Source organism: Nothobranchius furzeri, chromosome 2, assembly GCF_043380555.1.
Source record: "Nothobranchius furzeri strain GRZ-AD chromosome 2, NfurGRZ-RIMD1, whole genome shotgun sequence".
Classification (NCBI taxonomy): Eukaryota; Metazoa; Chordata; class Actinopteri; order Cyprinodontiformes; family Nothobranchiidae; genus Nothobranchius; species Nothobranchius furzeri.
The window spans coordinates 17,073,490-17,090,645 of NC_091742.1; positions in this window are offsets into that span (position 1 = coordinate 17,073,490).

The window sequence follows — 17,156 nt, forward strand, 5'->3', positions numbered from 1 at the left end:
CACACACACTTACACCTCTGAGAGGATTACAAGCACCGTCTGACCTAAACACACACTTCACCTCATCTGAAGCACAAACAAATGCAATCAAGGTGTAAAAAATATCGGCCCAGTTTTATTTATAGGACTGATACCGATATGTTAAATGACTGATACTGATACAGATGTATCATGCATCCCTTGTTTTTTTTACCTGCAGACACTTTGGGGTGTTCCAGCAGCATGACTTACTTCCCCCAACCTTTCAGAACCCCCTTCATTCCTGGTGTGCCGACTCGGTCCAGAAACGTAACGTCAGCAGGTGTCAGTTCACGGTGTGGAGGTCACCTGACTTGGCTAAGAGCAGTAGTCCTCCTGCCACCAGCAGAAAACTGAAGGAGAACTTAGTGCTATAATAACCATTCGGTCTTGATTTATTTCTGTTTTTGTTATGAAAACAAAACCCTGAAAAATGTAAAAAGGAACTTATAATAAATCTTGCTGCATTTATCACACTGTGGGACTTAATCTACATCTGTTGGCTCCAAGCATCGAGGTTCTTTTTAAAGGGACACTTTGTGTTTCACAAATGGTTCATATTTTAAATCGTCAGCATGTGCTAAAATGACCCCTTACAACAGGGTCGGCCCTACCAAATCTAGTGCCCTAGGTGAGATTACTCCCTGGTGCCCCCCCCCAGTCCTACTCTGCACACACACACACACACACACACACACACACACACACACACACACACACACCTTTTATCTCAATGTGCCCTGGCACAAACACAGAATTTAAATACATCTAAATGATCTCAAAAGTTTAATTATTTTAACAACAGCAAAAACAACTCTGTTCCTGCAGCAAAGGCACCTATAGTATCACAGCGGTCGCACCTTACGGTCGATGTTTAACAAGTCCTTTAATATGAGCCGTGTTTACAGAAGTAAGTAAATTTTATTTCTACAGCACTTATCACAGACATGGAACCACAAAGTGCTTCACATACATCAAAACAAAATAAAAGTCATGAAATCATAATGATCTCAGAACAGAAACAGACTATGTAACATCAGAAAATATTAAGTCATACAATTATAAAATACCATAAAACAAATGAAAGAATTTGAGTAAAAAAATTATAAAATAAAAGGTTTAGGTAAAAGCAGCTTTAAATAAAAGGGCCTTTAACTGTTTTTTAAAAGTGTCCAGACTGTCAACGCTGCGTAAGGATAAAGGAAGATCATTCCAGAGTCGGGGTGCAACAGTCTGGAAGGAGCGATCACCTCGAATTTTGTATCTGGTCTTTGGAACTTCTAGAAGGTTCTGGTGGGTGGTCCTGAGGGCTCGGGTTGGAGCATAAGGCTTTAACAGGTCAGTAATATAGGGAGGAGCTTGACCATGTAGAGCCCTGAAAGTTCTAGTCAGGACTGTAAAATGAACTCTAAAGTTAACGGGTAACCAGTGCAGAGACCTCAGAATAGGAGTGATGTGAGCTCTTCTGTTTGCTCCAGTTAGGAGCCTCGCTGCAGAGTTCTGGACCAAATGAAGGCGGTCAAGGGCTTTTTTGTTAAAACATGTGAAGAGTGTGTTACAGTAATCTAGACGGGAGGAGATAAAGGCATGGAGAACCATTTCAGGTTCATGTTTGAACACCTACCTTCACAGTTTGGAGATATTTCTTAAGTAATAAAAACTGTTTAGGACCAATGTTTTTGAGTGACCTTCAAGAGACATTGATTGGTCAAAAATAACACCCAAATTCCTTAAGTTTGTCTTGACGGCAGAGGATAAATGACCAAGTTTTAGACTTATCAGGAGATTCATGCTCTCAGGGGCAATGATCAGACATTCAGTCTTTTCAGAGTTTAACTGAGGGATCTTCTAGCCAGCTGGTGATAGCTGATAGACTATATTCAGACAGTTTATAGAAATCAGAATCCTTAAAGGAGCAGTACAGCTGAATATCATCTGCATATAGGCGATAAGAGACATTATGAAAAGAATCAGTTATCTGTCCAAGAGGGTGTATGTACAGCAGAAACAACAGTGGACCCAAAACAGAGCCTTGGGGTACCCCACAGAACAGATCAGTAGAATCTGACATGATTTGTTTTCTACAGACACTGTAACTTCTGATAGAAAGGTACGATCTAAACCAGTCTAGAACAGTTCCAGAGATCCCCACCGAGTCTTCTTTTCTTTGGGTTCCTGTGGTGTTGGGAAACTGGAGGGTTTGAGGTGGAGGAGCTCGCCTCCTGAGCCAGGGCAGGTGGTCCAGCATCCTTCAGTATTTTGAGTCGGGCATCAGAGGTTGAGGTCTGGGAGGAAGAGACTGTGGAGGTTGTTTCGTCTGGACTACAGGCTCCTGCTGGATGGGATCAGATGGTTGTTCCTCAGCAAAGGAGTGGTTTGAAAGACTGAGGTCAGGTGGGGGGTGAGATCAACCACACGGGCTCTCCTACGGCCACGTACCACAACCTCTGACCAAGATGAAAACAGGTCAGGAGTAGAGCTGGAAGTCAGTGATGCAGAGGGATCCCAGGCAACGGTGATGAGATCTGTTTCTTTTGCACCCAGCTGTGACTTTGAACCGTCCACTCACAAAAAATGCGTGTCCTAACCCTAACCAATGCTGATCTATTACTAACCCTAACTAACTAAAACTTAATTCACACCAGACCTCTAACTGGTATAGTAAGCTTCTAAAAAAAGTGAGGACCAAAAAAATGGTCTCACTTTGTAGGAAAATGGTCCTCAGTATTTAGTATGTACAAGAAACACACACACACACACACACACACACACACACACACACACACACACACACACACACACACACACACACACACACACACACACACACACACACACACACACACACCAAGTAGTGACTTGTTCAGACGAGTGCGCGTGTCTCCGGCAGGTTAAAGGTCGCTCTATCAGGAGAATCCTAATATTCACATGAAGACATGATGCCGTGTTGGACCAGATCATGCCACCTGATTGGCTCAAAGTTTAAAGGCTGTTTCACCATCTCTCTTCCGATTGGATGGCTGTGGGTCTAAAGAATGGGTCAAAGTTCACTCATGTAGGAAGTTTCGTTCTACACACACACAAGCAGACCAGCAGTTTGGATGAGAACAGGACTGAAGAGTTCTGGTTCTGAAGTTCTGTGTCCTGCAGCAGAACTTGTTAGAGAGGATTCAGACTCATAAATAACCTAAAACTTCCTGATTCATGCAAGACGAGATCTTCAGACTCCTCCGCCTGATGCTGCAGCTGATTGGTTGGAAGCAGCTCTTCACTCTGACCTCGACCCCTGCTTTGCAGCAAGCATGAAGCACCGTGACCCCGCTACAGGCAGCTGTGTCTTAGAGGTTAAAGGTCACAGAGGAGCAGCTTCACCTCCTCTCTGCCAGAGACCAGACTTCTCTGCTGGAGGGGAGGATAAGAAACTCCACAGACCTCCTCCTTTGCCTTTCCAGGGCATCTCAAAGTATTAGAAAGACCAGAATGTTCCAGAAGAAAGGTCTGGATTTTAGCCAACTGCAGACATGAGCCGCACACGGACAGAACCATGCAGCTCAGCTCTTTTAGTGGTCCTCCTGATCTTCACAGGCAGCAGTGGCTGAAAGTCTGAGCCTGCTTAACTCACTCATGGGCTTTTTGGGGGTCAGAGGTGACACATGTCTAATACATGACACCATCAGCACAAGACATGGACCTGAGCTGACAGTTCCAACTAGAACTCTGATGTAACCAGTAAGAGCCAAACAGATGGTGATGATCCACTTCACTCAACAAACATCTTCATCATCAGCTCTTCTTCATCTCTGCAGGGAGGGTGCACATCTGTATGGAATCAGGACAAGAGGTTGACTGTCCTTTGTATCACAGCGCCAGGGACTCGGGGGTCCCTGGTGGTCCAGCATGATGTCAGGGACATCCTGGGTCCACAGGCCTGACCCACCCTGAGACACAATCACCAGCAGGAGCTCATTGTTCATCCCCACTGACCAAACTCTTTACATCTCAGGGACTTTCCTGCACAATATAAGGAATCTGATAAAAAATTTTTGTAGCAACATTGATATTGACTTAAATGTCTCATATTAACCTGAGAAATGTTATGTTGGGGCTTTTTGGAGCATCGGTTCGTCTTGTGGTTGTTGCAGAAACATGAAACCATCACTTCATTGTTATTATTTAAAATTTAAGTGCCGTTTCTGATTTCTTCTGATGTAACGAGGTGATTAGTGTAACTTGTAAGCACTGCCCAGCCCCCGTATGTTTGGAACAATAAAGGCTTTGAGAAGAAAAAAACAACTAAATGTTTTATTACACACACACACAGAAAATCAAAGCTTTTCTTAAGAGGTGATTTCCAAGGTACACAGTAAAAAATGGGGTGTTAAAATCACAGAGTAAAATAATTTTAACCTCGATAGAGTATTTACAACTATTTGAAGAGTAAATCAACTCATACTGCAGAGTTAAAATTCGGTGTTAAAATCTGCAGACATGCAGAGTTAATTTCTACTCTACAGAGTTTATTTCAACTACATGAGATGGCAAAATTAACATTGGATTACAAATTCTGAATCAGACTCTGCTATTATTGAAAAATCTTTATCTTACACCCAAATTGAGTATCTTTCTCAGAACTTAGATTAAAAAAAATTCACTTTCCAAATATTTTCTAGAACATCTCAGCCTCTGAAAATACCACAACGTTGTGCATGACATCAAATTGCAACATAGATGCAGTCCTTTTCCAGAGGTACTGTTTATTTTCATACCGCACACAAAACAAAAAGGAGAATAACATTATAGGTGCTACTTTATAAGAAATATTAGTACGAACTTTAGATGAATATCTGCTCATTAGAATAAATTGTTTTGCTAATTTCTTCTTTATACACTTATGTTGCCAAGTGTGTGTCGCTCCATTCTGTCTCATTGCATAAAATGTGGACCTATTTTATGCAATGCAAATCACTAGATTTGTGGGAAGCGAAAATTCCCAGAAATAAGTTGGCTAAACTTTGGGCACCAGTATTGTTTCCATCAGCAATAACGATGACTAATATTTCGTTAATGCCCCTTTTTCTCCTAACAAAAATAAGACTCTGAAAAACTAAATACAATTAAGAAGAAAAAACAATTTTTGATAAAGTGCCTCTCAAGATAAAAATCACAAGACTCCTTCTTCGGCGACTGTACTATGGCTACATTCTTAAAACAGTTGTGTCAAAAACAACACACGATGTGTTAGATTTTACATAACACATGTTGAATCAGCTCAGGGACAACACTGTCATTAATGACACAACTAATGTGTTTGCCCATTTAACACAACTATTGTGTCACTCAAGTAAAAACAAATATGTGTTAAAATGTGTTATGTTGACCCAAAAATACGTAAATTGTGATGTCATAGATTAGGTCAAATAAAAAGTCCACATTTCCATTTGAAAGACTTGGAAATGCTTTTATTAAATGTAATATGTTACAATAATATAATTTATAGCAGCTGTACTTCGTCTTCGTCTTCGTCTTCCTCCGCTTATCCGGGTCCGGGTCGCGGGGGCAGCATCCCAACTAGGGAGCTCCAGGCCATCCTCTCCCCGGCCTTGTCCACCAGCTCCTCCGGCAGGACCCCAAGGCGTTCCCGGACCAGATTGGAGATGTAACCTCTCCAACGTGTCCTGGGTCGACCCGGGGGCCTTCTGCCGGCAGGACATGCCCGAAACACCTCCCCGGGGAGGCGTCCAGGAGGCATCCTGACCAGATGCCCAAACCACCTCAACTGGCTCCTTTCGATCCGGAGGAGCAGCGGTTCTACTCCGAGTCCCTCCCGAATGTCCGAGCTCCTCACCCTATCTCTAAGGCTGAGCCCGGCCACCCTACGGAGGAAACTCATTTCGGCCGCTTGTATCCGCGATCTCGTTCTTTCGGTCATTACCCAAAGCTCATGACCATAGGTGAGGATTGGGACGTAGATCGACCGGTAAATCGAGAGCCTGGCTTTCTGGCTCAGCTCCCTCTTCCCCACGACAGATCGGCTCAGCGTCCGCATCACTGCAGACGCCGAACCAATCCGCCTGTCGATCTCCCGATCCCTCCTACCCTCACTCGTGAACAAGACCCCGAGATACTTAAACTCCTCCACTTGAGGTAGGACCTCTCCCCCGACCCGGAGGTGGCAAGCCACCCTTTTCCGGTCGAGAACCATGGTCTCAGATTTGGAGGTGCTGATCCTCATCCCAGCCGCTTCACATTCGGCCGCGAACCTACCCAGCAAGAGCTGAAGGTCAGAGCTGGATGAAGCTAGGAGGACCACATCATCCGCAAAAAGCAGAGACGAGATTCTCCTGCCACCAAACTCGACACACTCCACACCACGGCTGCGTCTAGAAATTCTGTCCATAAAAGTGATGAACAGAACCGGTGACAAAGGGCAGCCCTGGCGGAGTCCAACCCTCACTGGGAACAGGTCCGACTTACTAACGGCTATGCGGACCAAACTCACGCTCCTCTGGTAAAGGGACTGAATGGCCCTTAACAGAAAGCCACCCACCCCATACTCCTGGAGCGTCCCCCACAGGGTGCCCCTGGGGACACGGTCATAAGCCTTCTCCAAATCCACAAAGCACATGTGGATTGGTTGGGCAAACTCCCATGCCCCCTCCATCACCCTTGCAAGGGTATAGAGCTGGTCCACAGTTCCACGGCCAGGACGAAAACCACATTGCTCCTCCTCTATCTGAGATTCAACTATCGATCGGACCCTCCTCTCCAGTACCTTGGAGTAGACCTTTCCAGGGAGGCTGAGGAGTGTGATCCCCCTATAGTTGGAACACACCCTCAGGTCACCCTTCTTAAAGATGGGGACCACCACCCCGGTCTGCCACTCCCTAGGAACTGCCCCCGATGACCACGCAATGTTGTAGAGACGTGTCAACCATGACAGCCCTACAACATCCATAGCCTTGAGATACCCAGGACGAACCTCATCCGCCCCCGGGGCTCCGACGCTGTGTAGTTGTTTGACTACCTCAGCAACTTCTGCCCCCGAGATCGGACAGTCCGTCCCCAGGCCTCCCAGCTCTGGTTCCTCCTCGGAATGCGCATTGGTGGGATTGAGGAGCTCCTCAAAGTATTCCTTCCACCGACCGACTATAGCCTCAGTTGACGTCAGCATCTCCCCATCCCCACTGTAAACAGTGTGAGCGAGTTGCTGCCTTCCTCTCCTGAGGCGCCGGACAGTTTGCCAGAACCTCTTTGGAGCCGATCGATAGTCTTTCTCCATGGCCTCACCAAACTCCTCCCACGCCTGAGATTTTGCCTCGGCAACTGCCACTGCTGCACCCCGCTTGGCTATCCGGTACCTGTCTGCTGCCTCCGGAGACCCACAGACCAGCCACGCCCTGTAGGCCTCCTTCTTCAGTCTGAAGGCTCCCCGAACCTCTGGTGTCCACCAGCGGGTACGGGGGTTGCCACCACGACTGGCACCGGCCACCTTACGACCACAGCTAGCAACAGCCGCCTCGACAATCGCAGAGTGGAACAAGGCCCACTCGGACTCAATGTCCCCCACTGCTCTCGTGACGTGGTCAAAGCTCTGCCGGAGGTGGGAGTTGAAGACCGTCTTGACAGGTTCTTCTGCCAGGCGTTCCCAGCAGACCCTCACTATGCGTTTGGGTCTGCCAGGTCTACGTGGCATGTTCCCCTGCCATCTGATCCAACTCACCACCAGGTGGTGATCAGTTGACAGCTCCGCCCCTCTCTTCACTCGGGTGTCCAAAACATACGGCCGCAGGTCAGATGATACGACTACAAAATCTATCATCGACCTGTGACCTAGGCTGCCCTGGTACCAAGTGTACCGGTGGGCATCCTTATGTTCGAACATGGTGTTCGTTATGGCCAAACTGCGGCTTGCACAGAAGTCCAATAACAAAACACCGCTCGAGTTCAGATTAGGTGGGCCGTTCCTCCCAATCACACCCCTCCAGGTCAAGCTGTCATTGCCCACGTGAGCACTGAAGTCCCCCAGCAGGACAATGGAGTCCCCTGATGGAGCACTATCTAGCACTCATCCCAGGGACTCCAAAAAGGGTGGGTACTCTGAACTGATATTTGGCCCATAAGCACAAACAACAGTCAGGACCCGTTCCCCGACCCGAAGGCGCAAGGAAGCTACCCTCTTGTCCCCCGGGGTAAACCCCAACACACAGGCAGAGAGTCTCGGGGCTAACAAAAAGCCAACCCCAGCCCTCCACCTCTCACCCGGAGCAACTCCAGCAAAGTAGAGTGTCCAACCCCTCTCCAGGTCTCGGGTTCCAGAGCCAATGCAATGTGTCGAGGTGAGTCCGACTATATCTAGCCGGTACCGCTCAACCTCTGCCACAAGCTCCGGCTCCTTCCCCGCCAGCGAGGTGACGTTCCATGTCCCAAAAAATAGTTTTCTTGTCCGGGGATTGGACCGCCAAGGCTCCCGCCTTGGTCTGCCACCCGATTCACATTGCACCGGACCCTTCATGTTCCTCCTGCGGGTGGTGGGTCCACAGTTGGACGAGCCCATGTATCCGGTTCGGGCTGGGCCCGGCCGGGCCCCATGGGCGAAAGCCCGGCCACCAGGCGCTCGCTCACGGGCCCCAACCCCAGGCCTGGCTCCAGGGTGGGACCCCGGTAACCCTCCGGGCCGGGTACTCCGACTCTTCGTTTTAACCGCCATGAAAGATCCTTCAAACCGTTCTTTGTCTCACCCTTCACCTAAGACCAATTTGTCATGGGAGACCCTACCAGGGGCACTAAGTGCCCCAGACAACATAGCTCCTAGGATCATTAGGGCACTCAAACTCCTCCACCACGATAAGGTGACGGTTCAAGGAGGAGAGTAATAACTGTAAAAAAAAAAGAATATATATATATATATTTTTGTTTATGTGAAGCGCCTCGTGATTTTTATCTTGAGGCGCTATAGAAATGATATTTTCTTCTTCTTCTATTTAGAATTTATTTCTATTAAAGCCTTTAAAAATCAGCTTAAAAGTGAAAAAAGCAAAAAAACGGATTTGAATTTTTTACAGTTTTTTTTTTTACAGTAATAACTGTAAAAAATTCAAATCCGTTTTTTGCTTTTTTCACTTTTAAGCTGATTTTTAAAGGCTTTAATAGAAATAAATTCTAAATAGAAGAAGAAAATATCATTTCTATAGCGCCTCAAGATAAAAATCACGAGGCGCTTCACATAAACAAAAAAATATATATAAAAAAGCATTTAGAAAATGTTTAAAAATATATTTAAAATGAGCAAAAAATATGCAATTGTGATTTAAAAGAAAAAATGTTAAAAAAGAGAGAGAGTGAATAGGAAAGAGGGAAATCAGTGGACCCTGATGAAGGTGGAATAGGTGGGGAGAGCAGAAAAAAGAGAGAGGGGTGAAGAAGGTCATACAAAAGCCAGCTTGAACAAGTGAGTCTTCAGCTGCTTTTTGAAGGAGTCCACTGAGTCCACTGATCTCAGGCTCAGGGAGAGAGAGGTCCAGAGTCTGGGGGCCACAGCAGCAAATTATCTGTCACCTTTGGTCTTTAGCCTGGTGCTGCACAACCAGTAGGCTTTGATCACTGGACCTCAGGGACCTGCTGGGGGTGTAGAGACTAAGAAGATCACCAATGTAAGATGGTGCTTGTCCATGTAAGGCCCTATAGACCAGAACCAGGATCTTGAAATGAACCCTGAAGTTGACTGGCAGCCAATGAAGCTGGAGGAGAAGTGGCTTCATGTTTCTTTTCATGAAATGTTGAAGTGGTTTGGAAATACAAACCAAACACTGAAAGCTGAGGTTGTTCTGAAAAAAGAAGAAGAGTTACACACACTTTGCACTTTTTATTACAATTTTACAGCCATAAGATAAAAAAAATACCAGGCGGCCCTGTTATAATTATGGTCATAAGAGGGTTATTAAGACGATGATGCACAAACAGGAAGTGATTGGTAGTCATTCCACTCCAATCCAGTTGGTGGCGGTAATGCACCAAATTGTTGTTTGCCAAGTCCCATAAGACCACAAATAATAATAAGAAGAGAGGCGGGATTGTTCGTAACAAACACAAAGTGATAGTCAAAATATTAAGCATGAAATGGAGTTATCCTAGTGGCTCCAATAAGAGAAAGAAGCTGCATGCTTCATAAAAGCTTTTATCTTCACTTCTGAAAGTGACGTCGTTTTTCGATGTAAACATCAAAAGGAAGCAGAAAAGGAAAGACAATGGAAAATGTTTAAAGGGAGGAAAACATAGACCAAAATGGAAAATAGAAAAAAATAACTAAGGCTAAAGCACAGGAGCACTGACAGGAAGAAGAAAGCAGAGCAAATATTGAAGGCACTCAAAGGGAGGGAAGTACAGGAAAAAAGAGGAGGACTAATAAAAAGGGAAAATAACTCATGTCAGAAGAGGGGAGAGTTTCGCAAATCCAGTTAAAGGTAAGATTGTCGAAAATTTAGTGTAAGGGGCCCCATGTCTGTGTTCGCCTTGGGCCCCCAAATTGCTAAATCCGCCCCTGCTTGGATCCCCCACCACTACAGATTGTTGTTGCTTTTATTTAATAAACAATCATTCAAAAGAACTGTTTTTAACAGCAGTCCTAGCTCAGACACCACACCACTTTCCACATATATGTCATGAGCTCACTGAGCATCAGATTACCAGATTCATACTGAAGTTGTTTTGGTGAAAGTAACTTAAAGTAATGCAAAAGTAGTGTAATGCCTTACATTTTAAAATCAGTGATCTTGTAATGTAATGAATTACTTTTAAATGAGGGTAACAAGTAATAAATAATGCACTACAGTTTTGAAGTAACTTGCCCAACACTGATTTTAAGTGTATAGAGCTGGTTGGTTAGTTGGTTGGTTGGTTGGTTGGTTGGTTGGTTGGTTGGATGTATGGATGGATTCCTTAGGCCTAGCCGATCGATTAGATGTCTCACACGTATGGGTGTGCAATTCCATTTAGCCAGAAGATGATTGACCTCTCTCAACCAATCAGGGGGCTAGGTGGGAGCGGGGCACTTTCCCACCTTCTGACGGTCAATCAAATTGAACTTGTTTCTAGTTTTAAGTACAGATAGTTCAAAAAGATCAAAAACAGGAGTCTGTTATTGGCTCAATGTTCAGCTTTTTAATATCCATTCCTGTGAGACTTGGTTAAAGTGATATGTAGTTCCTTGTGTTGCCATGGTAACAGATAACGCATTTAAAATTGAATACAAGATTCCTGAGACCAAACTGGTCGATTTGATGTGTCATATATATATGGATGCCAGATCCTGATTGGACAGAAAATGGTTGAACACTCTCAACCAATCAGAGAGCAGCACTGCCTTTTCCCCCAGCTATTTTTAGGCCTGCAGCTGTACTCCTGTTAATGAGAAGCCTTTAAATCTGTCCATCAGATGTGAAATTGGACCTGTCAAACTTCTCATCACCATTCGAAAAGTACTGCACCGAATTGAAAAATTCAAAAAGCATGAGCGGCAGAAGGCTTTGTTGGTCATCTGTGTGGATTTTTATGTGCCTACCGTGAATCGTCTTGAAGCTATGACGAGAAACTTTTAGCTGCCTGAAGCCGATCAGAGGAGAAAATCTCTGTTCCTTTAACATGGGTTTCAATGAGGCAGAATCTGGGTCTTTCCTCCTTCTGAGGCTTGTAGTGAAAGAACGGTAACACTTACAGAAATAAATGAAACCCATTCTGAAAAGCTGACAAAAGTTCCTAATTTCTGAGTTATAATTTGTTTTGGTAGTCCAAACGGTCTGGGGGTAGTAAAGAGTTGTTCACAGAAGATGTGAAGTTCAAAAGTTAGAGTGCGGAACTTTCAGTTTAGAGTGGGGAGAGACATTTTTTTCATTTGAATTTTCTCAAACAAATGAACCGTACGACCACAATGTTTGGAGTACTGTCATGAATTATAGCTCAAAACGAAGGTATATTCGTTAGATGTAAGCCAGCATGTGTCTCATTTCAATCTGACCAACGGTTCTCTCGGGACAACGCCAGAAATGGAGCAAGGGAGGGTCACTGCTCCTATCTTTCCCCATTATAACTTTTGTGAATTTTTCTGAAAATTTCAAGTCGTACCTCAACTTCTACCTGCGATTTTACAAAAAACGTAAAAGATATTTAAAAAAGCCTCTTTAATATGTTAAACAGGAAAGTCTTGTGAGTTTGTTAAACTTTGACTGAAGTCTCAAAGTTAAAAGGAACCCAATAGAGTTTTAGGTGAAATAAGTGATAGGAATTTGCTGAAAATTGACCAATCCCATTCATTTCAATGGGAAAATTTTCGCAGAAAAAGCTTAATAACTCGAAAAATTTTAAAGATATCAATGCCAAGAGTAACAACCGGAAAGAGTTTAACGAGCTGAACGTTTTGATATAAAATTGTTGAAATAGCTCAAAATTTGAAGGAGAAGAAGAGGTTCAAAAAGTGTACGGAAGCAGAATAAGAAGAAAAGAGGAAAACAATAGTTTGAATGCTTAACAGCAATCAAACAATGAGACTAATCAATTAAAAACAAATAGTGAGAAATAAGATCAAGCATCTTGATCAAAAAGAAAAGGCATTAAAAACCATAATGTCAGGGCAATTCAATGAACCCTAACGGTGAAAAGCAATCCAATAAAAGTGAGTCTTTAGACGAGACTTAAAGACTTGAAGGGACGGCGCCTGCCTAATGCTCAATGGCAATTTATTCCAGAGAGTTGGAGCCAAAACCAAAAATGCACGATCACCCCTTGATCGATATTTCGACGGGGGGACCACCAGAAGTTCCAGTAATATCACCAGTAATTAATTCAGTCAATATTTTTCCTTCAAATTCAAGCTAACAAAATACACATTCTTTTTAAGTTAATAAAACACCACATTTAAAACTCATGCATGCTGCAAGTATAACAAACTTTTAATAAAATTATTTAAAGAGCAAATGACAAAGAATCCTCATCTTGCCATCTTCAAAACTCATTTGTTTGTCCATTGCACTTCAACGGTAACATGTATTTACAATGCAATAAATTCATCAACTAGGGTACAAAATTTTGTATCTTGGGGCCACATGCAGTTCTTTGGTGCCATAGCTTGTCACAACATGTAAGGGATGCAATTCAGAAACTTCTGCAAGTGTGATCAACTCATATTCATTTGTTCTCTGTACTGCATAGACATAAAAATGATCAATGTACAGTACATTTAGTATTCGAACAAATATGAGAATGGACTCGTTTTGTGACAGTATGAATGACTTCACCAAATAAGGGCTCATTTCTGTGATCTGTTATCAGTGGCAGGATGGAACCAGTTGTGTATAGTTGGCTATACACAGAGAGATATATGGTAGTGGTTAAAGAAATGTCAGCTTCTACAGCTAACCTCAAGTGGCTCAGCAATGCATCTGCTTTTTTCAGTGACCCCACACTAACCAGACAGGCATTGTTCACACTGACTTTTCTGGATAGGGTAAAGCTATGCTTATGATGATACTTTTGTTGTACCGGATGTTTGAAAGCCAATGTCTTTGAAATATTTTTAAAGTTACAAATAACAAGTCTGCAAGTCTTTTGAATGGATTGTGCTTGGCTGACAAGCAATGTATTTCACAGAGGTGCCATATGAGGTTTTTCACCTCTGTGAAAGTAGTCAAACTACATTTTGGACAACCAAACATTTTACTTCAAAGCATTAAGCTGTGTGATCAGTTTCAGTACTTTTGTCTTTCTTCATGTGGAGAATGGTAGATTGTAGATGTATTCAAAGAATGTAAAGACAGGGCAGAGTTGTGGTGGATATGACAAGTTTCACACCCAGTAGAATTAGAAAAGCTTGTCCACAGCAGGACGGTGGACTGTCCAATTTTACTTGGTGGGAAGTCCGGAGTCGGTGTTGCTAGGCCCCGTCGGCGGAACTATGCCGGGTTCGGCGCTGTTGGGCCGGGCCGATGGAACCGCGCCGGGCTCGGTACCGCTGGGCCGGGCCGGTAGAACCACGTCAGGCTCAGTGCCGCTGGGCTGGGCCGGCGTTACCACACCGGGCCCGGTACCGCCAGGTCGAGCCGATGAGACCACGCCAAGTTCGGCACTCCTTGCTGCACCTCAGCAACCAGCAATCCACTTTCCTGCTTCAGAGTTGTTTCCTCTTTTTGGCCTTCTCTTTACGACAGCACCATCACTCAGATCATTGGGTTTAAAATGAGGGACAAATATGGAACTAGGATTGGGACAATATTCAGCGTAACTTGTACCAAGTTTTGTAACTTCGAACATGTTTCATCACATGTAACTTTGGATTCGTAACTTGTAATTTTAGTTTTCTAACTTGTAATTCTCAATTCGTACTTGTATTTCTTGTTTTGTAACAGGAACATTGTATTTTGTACATGTATTTTTTATTTTGTAAAATCAAACTTTTATTTTGTACATTTACTACTCATTTTGTAACAAACATTCATTCAGAAACATGAAACTTTCGTTTTGTAACTAGCAGACTTCCAAATTGAAAAAAATCAAGGTACAAGTTTGAAATCAAAACTCTCAAAACACACATTTCATTCTACAGGTGTCGCGTGCACGTCCCATTTGCCGGTTCCGTTAAAACCCAGTTCCGTCAGAACTTATGAGACTGTGCATCTATCAGGGTTCGGTGGGGATTTCGGTGAGTTTTATCGTACTAGACCCTGGTTTTGGACGTCCTAAGTTAGAATCATATCTTTTATTTTAAAGGTGAAATAATATGCAAGACTTTTCCTTCTGTAGTAGCTCACTTCTTTTTAAGCAATCCCGTTATTTTTTGGTTAAAATACTGGGGACGAAGCCCGGAGAAAGGCCAATTCTTCCGGCAATTCTTTGGGTTATTTGGATAATTTGTGCCTCTAACAGCTTATGTGGGTGGTTGGTAACTATAAAATGATTTTTGTTAGTTGATCAGACTAACATAAATTTATCAATTTATTTAATTAATCCAACCCTCCAGCTGATAGAGACTTTTTCAACTTGCGAATCAGAGCCAAAATTAACCACTAATTTTCTGGTTTTATCATCCTTAAGACGACTCGTCACTCGCAGGTGAGGGAGGAGTCAAACTCCCCTTTCTTTATATTAATCTGTCGCAAACCGTAAAGTAAGTCCTGATAATTCAAGAACCCATAATTAATGTGCTTACCTCTGTGCAATTAATGATCAGGGCTCCCACTCGTGAAGCTTTAGAGAAAACCTGAAAGAATCAGGATTATGTTTTTTTTTTCAAAAGGGTTTATTACAAAATAAAAAAAATACAAAAATGAGTAAATATAAAAACAACCGCTATCCCCCAAGGAGGAATTGGTTCAAAATGATTAAATAAAAGAGTTGGTTTACACCAGCTCCTGTCTTCTGAGAATCTCCCCAAAACTCATCAAAACTTCTCTGCTTCTCTCCAAAAAACTGCCTGTCATCCCCCATCCAGCAGGACGGGGGATGACCCCTCCCCATCTGCTCTGTCTCTCTGTCCTCTGCCCCAGCTCTGTCGAATCTCTCCGAATCTCCCTAGCTCTCGCAGAGCTGCATTTTATATAGAGCTCCGGGAGTTGACGTCACTTCTCCCGGCATGCAACAGTTCAAATCGAAACGGCGCCATATTGGCATGCAGAAGCCGGCAGCTGGACTATTTGTTATTATCAGAAAACTCAATCAGACAGGAAATATGGTAGATTCCTGTTGTGCCCCAGGATGCAGAACAGACGCGGACGACATAAGGAATGAGCCATCTACAGGATTCCCCAAGATCCGGAGCGCCGCAAACGTTGGATCATTATAATAAAACGCGCTAGTGACCAGGCGAAAATGAAGCTGTGGGATCCCGAGAGTAAAGGTTTTCGCTTATGCAGTGACCGCTTCATATCAGGTACTTAAACCAACGTTTCCTCAACGGTGTATGGTATTTATTTTAAATGTTTTTATTATGATTCTTAGTGGGCTTCCTAAACTTATTTTGGCGTGGCTTTTTCTGTCTTATTACTCATAGCAGCAAGTAAACATCACGTAAAACGTTGCCTCGTGAGTTCTGCGTGCTGCCGTTTACGTGTTTTATGATCACAGCAATTAACCGGCTAAGCTGTATTTAATTTTTAAGCAATGGTTGATCAATTGTCAGATCACACATAAAATGCACTTTGGATTGCTATATTATCTGTGTCACAGTGACTACTTACGTGTAAATCTGTTATTTGTCCGTCCATCCATCCATTTTCATCCGCGTATCCGGAGTCGGGTTGCGGGAGCAGTAGCGTGACTTCCCTCTCCCCAGCCGCCGGAGCCAGCTCCTCCGGGTAAATCCCAAGGGGTTCCCCGGTCATTTACGGTGTTGTGCCGGTAAGAAGTCTGCTCCGAAAGCTTCTGGCGTTTTTAAAAAGTATCCCAGGGGCACGGTAAGGGTCGGAGATGTTTAGTCTATTTAATTTCTGACTATATAAAACGATTTCTTCTGTTTTAAAGTGTGAAGTAAACTCCGACGAAGTAAAATCCAAGCGGATCCCGTTCATGTTCATGGTTACATCCGTGTTTGTTTACCTTTTTTGCATGCCAAAATGGCGTCCACTAACTGAGAGTCACGTGGGGTCTGGAGCTCTATACCCTCCCTGGGCCAGCTTAGACAAGGTAAAAAGTCACATATATCATTACTTCATGACGGTGAGGTCATGGGGTCATTTACCAGACACACACTTTGTAACTCAACACAAGACATTTGGTATCATGCAGCATTCTTCTTAACACAGGTCATTACATCATCTTTTGCAGCAAATTGTAGATCTTCCTTCAGCATTCCTGAGATGGCTCCTGGATCCGATGGGCTTGTCTTCACTCTGTTCTCCTCCAATCCCATCTTTCCTAAGCCAGGGGTGGGGCCAGAGGTTGGGTCAGTCTCCTGACCTTTCGCCCAGTTCTGTCCTCTTGTCCCTGTGACCCTTGTGTGACCCTTGTTTCTGACCACAGTTTTTTGACCTGCAGCCCAGCTCCTGTCTTCTGGCTGATTTTGCTCGCACAAGCCAGTTCAGTGTGGCTCACCTTTTGACTCCGTACTTGCCACTGTCTTTGGCATGTGGGGACTGGCAACACAGGTACAAACCAAA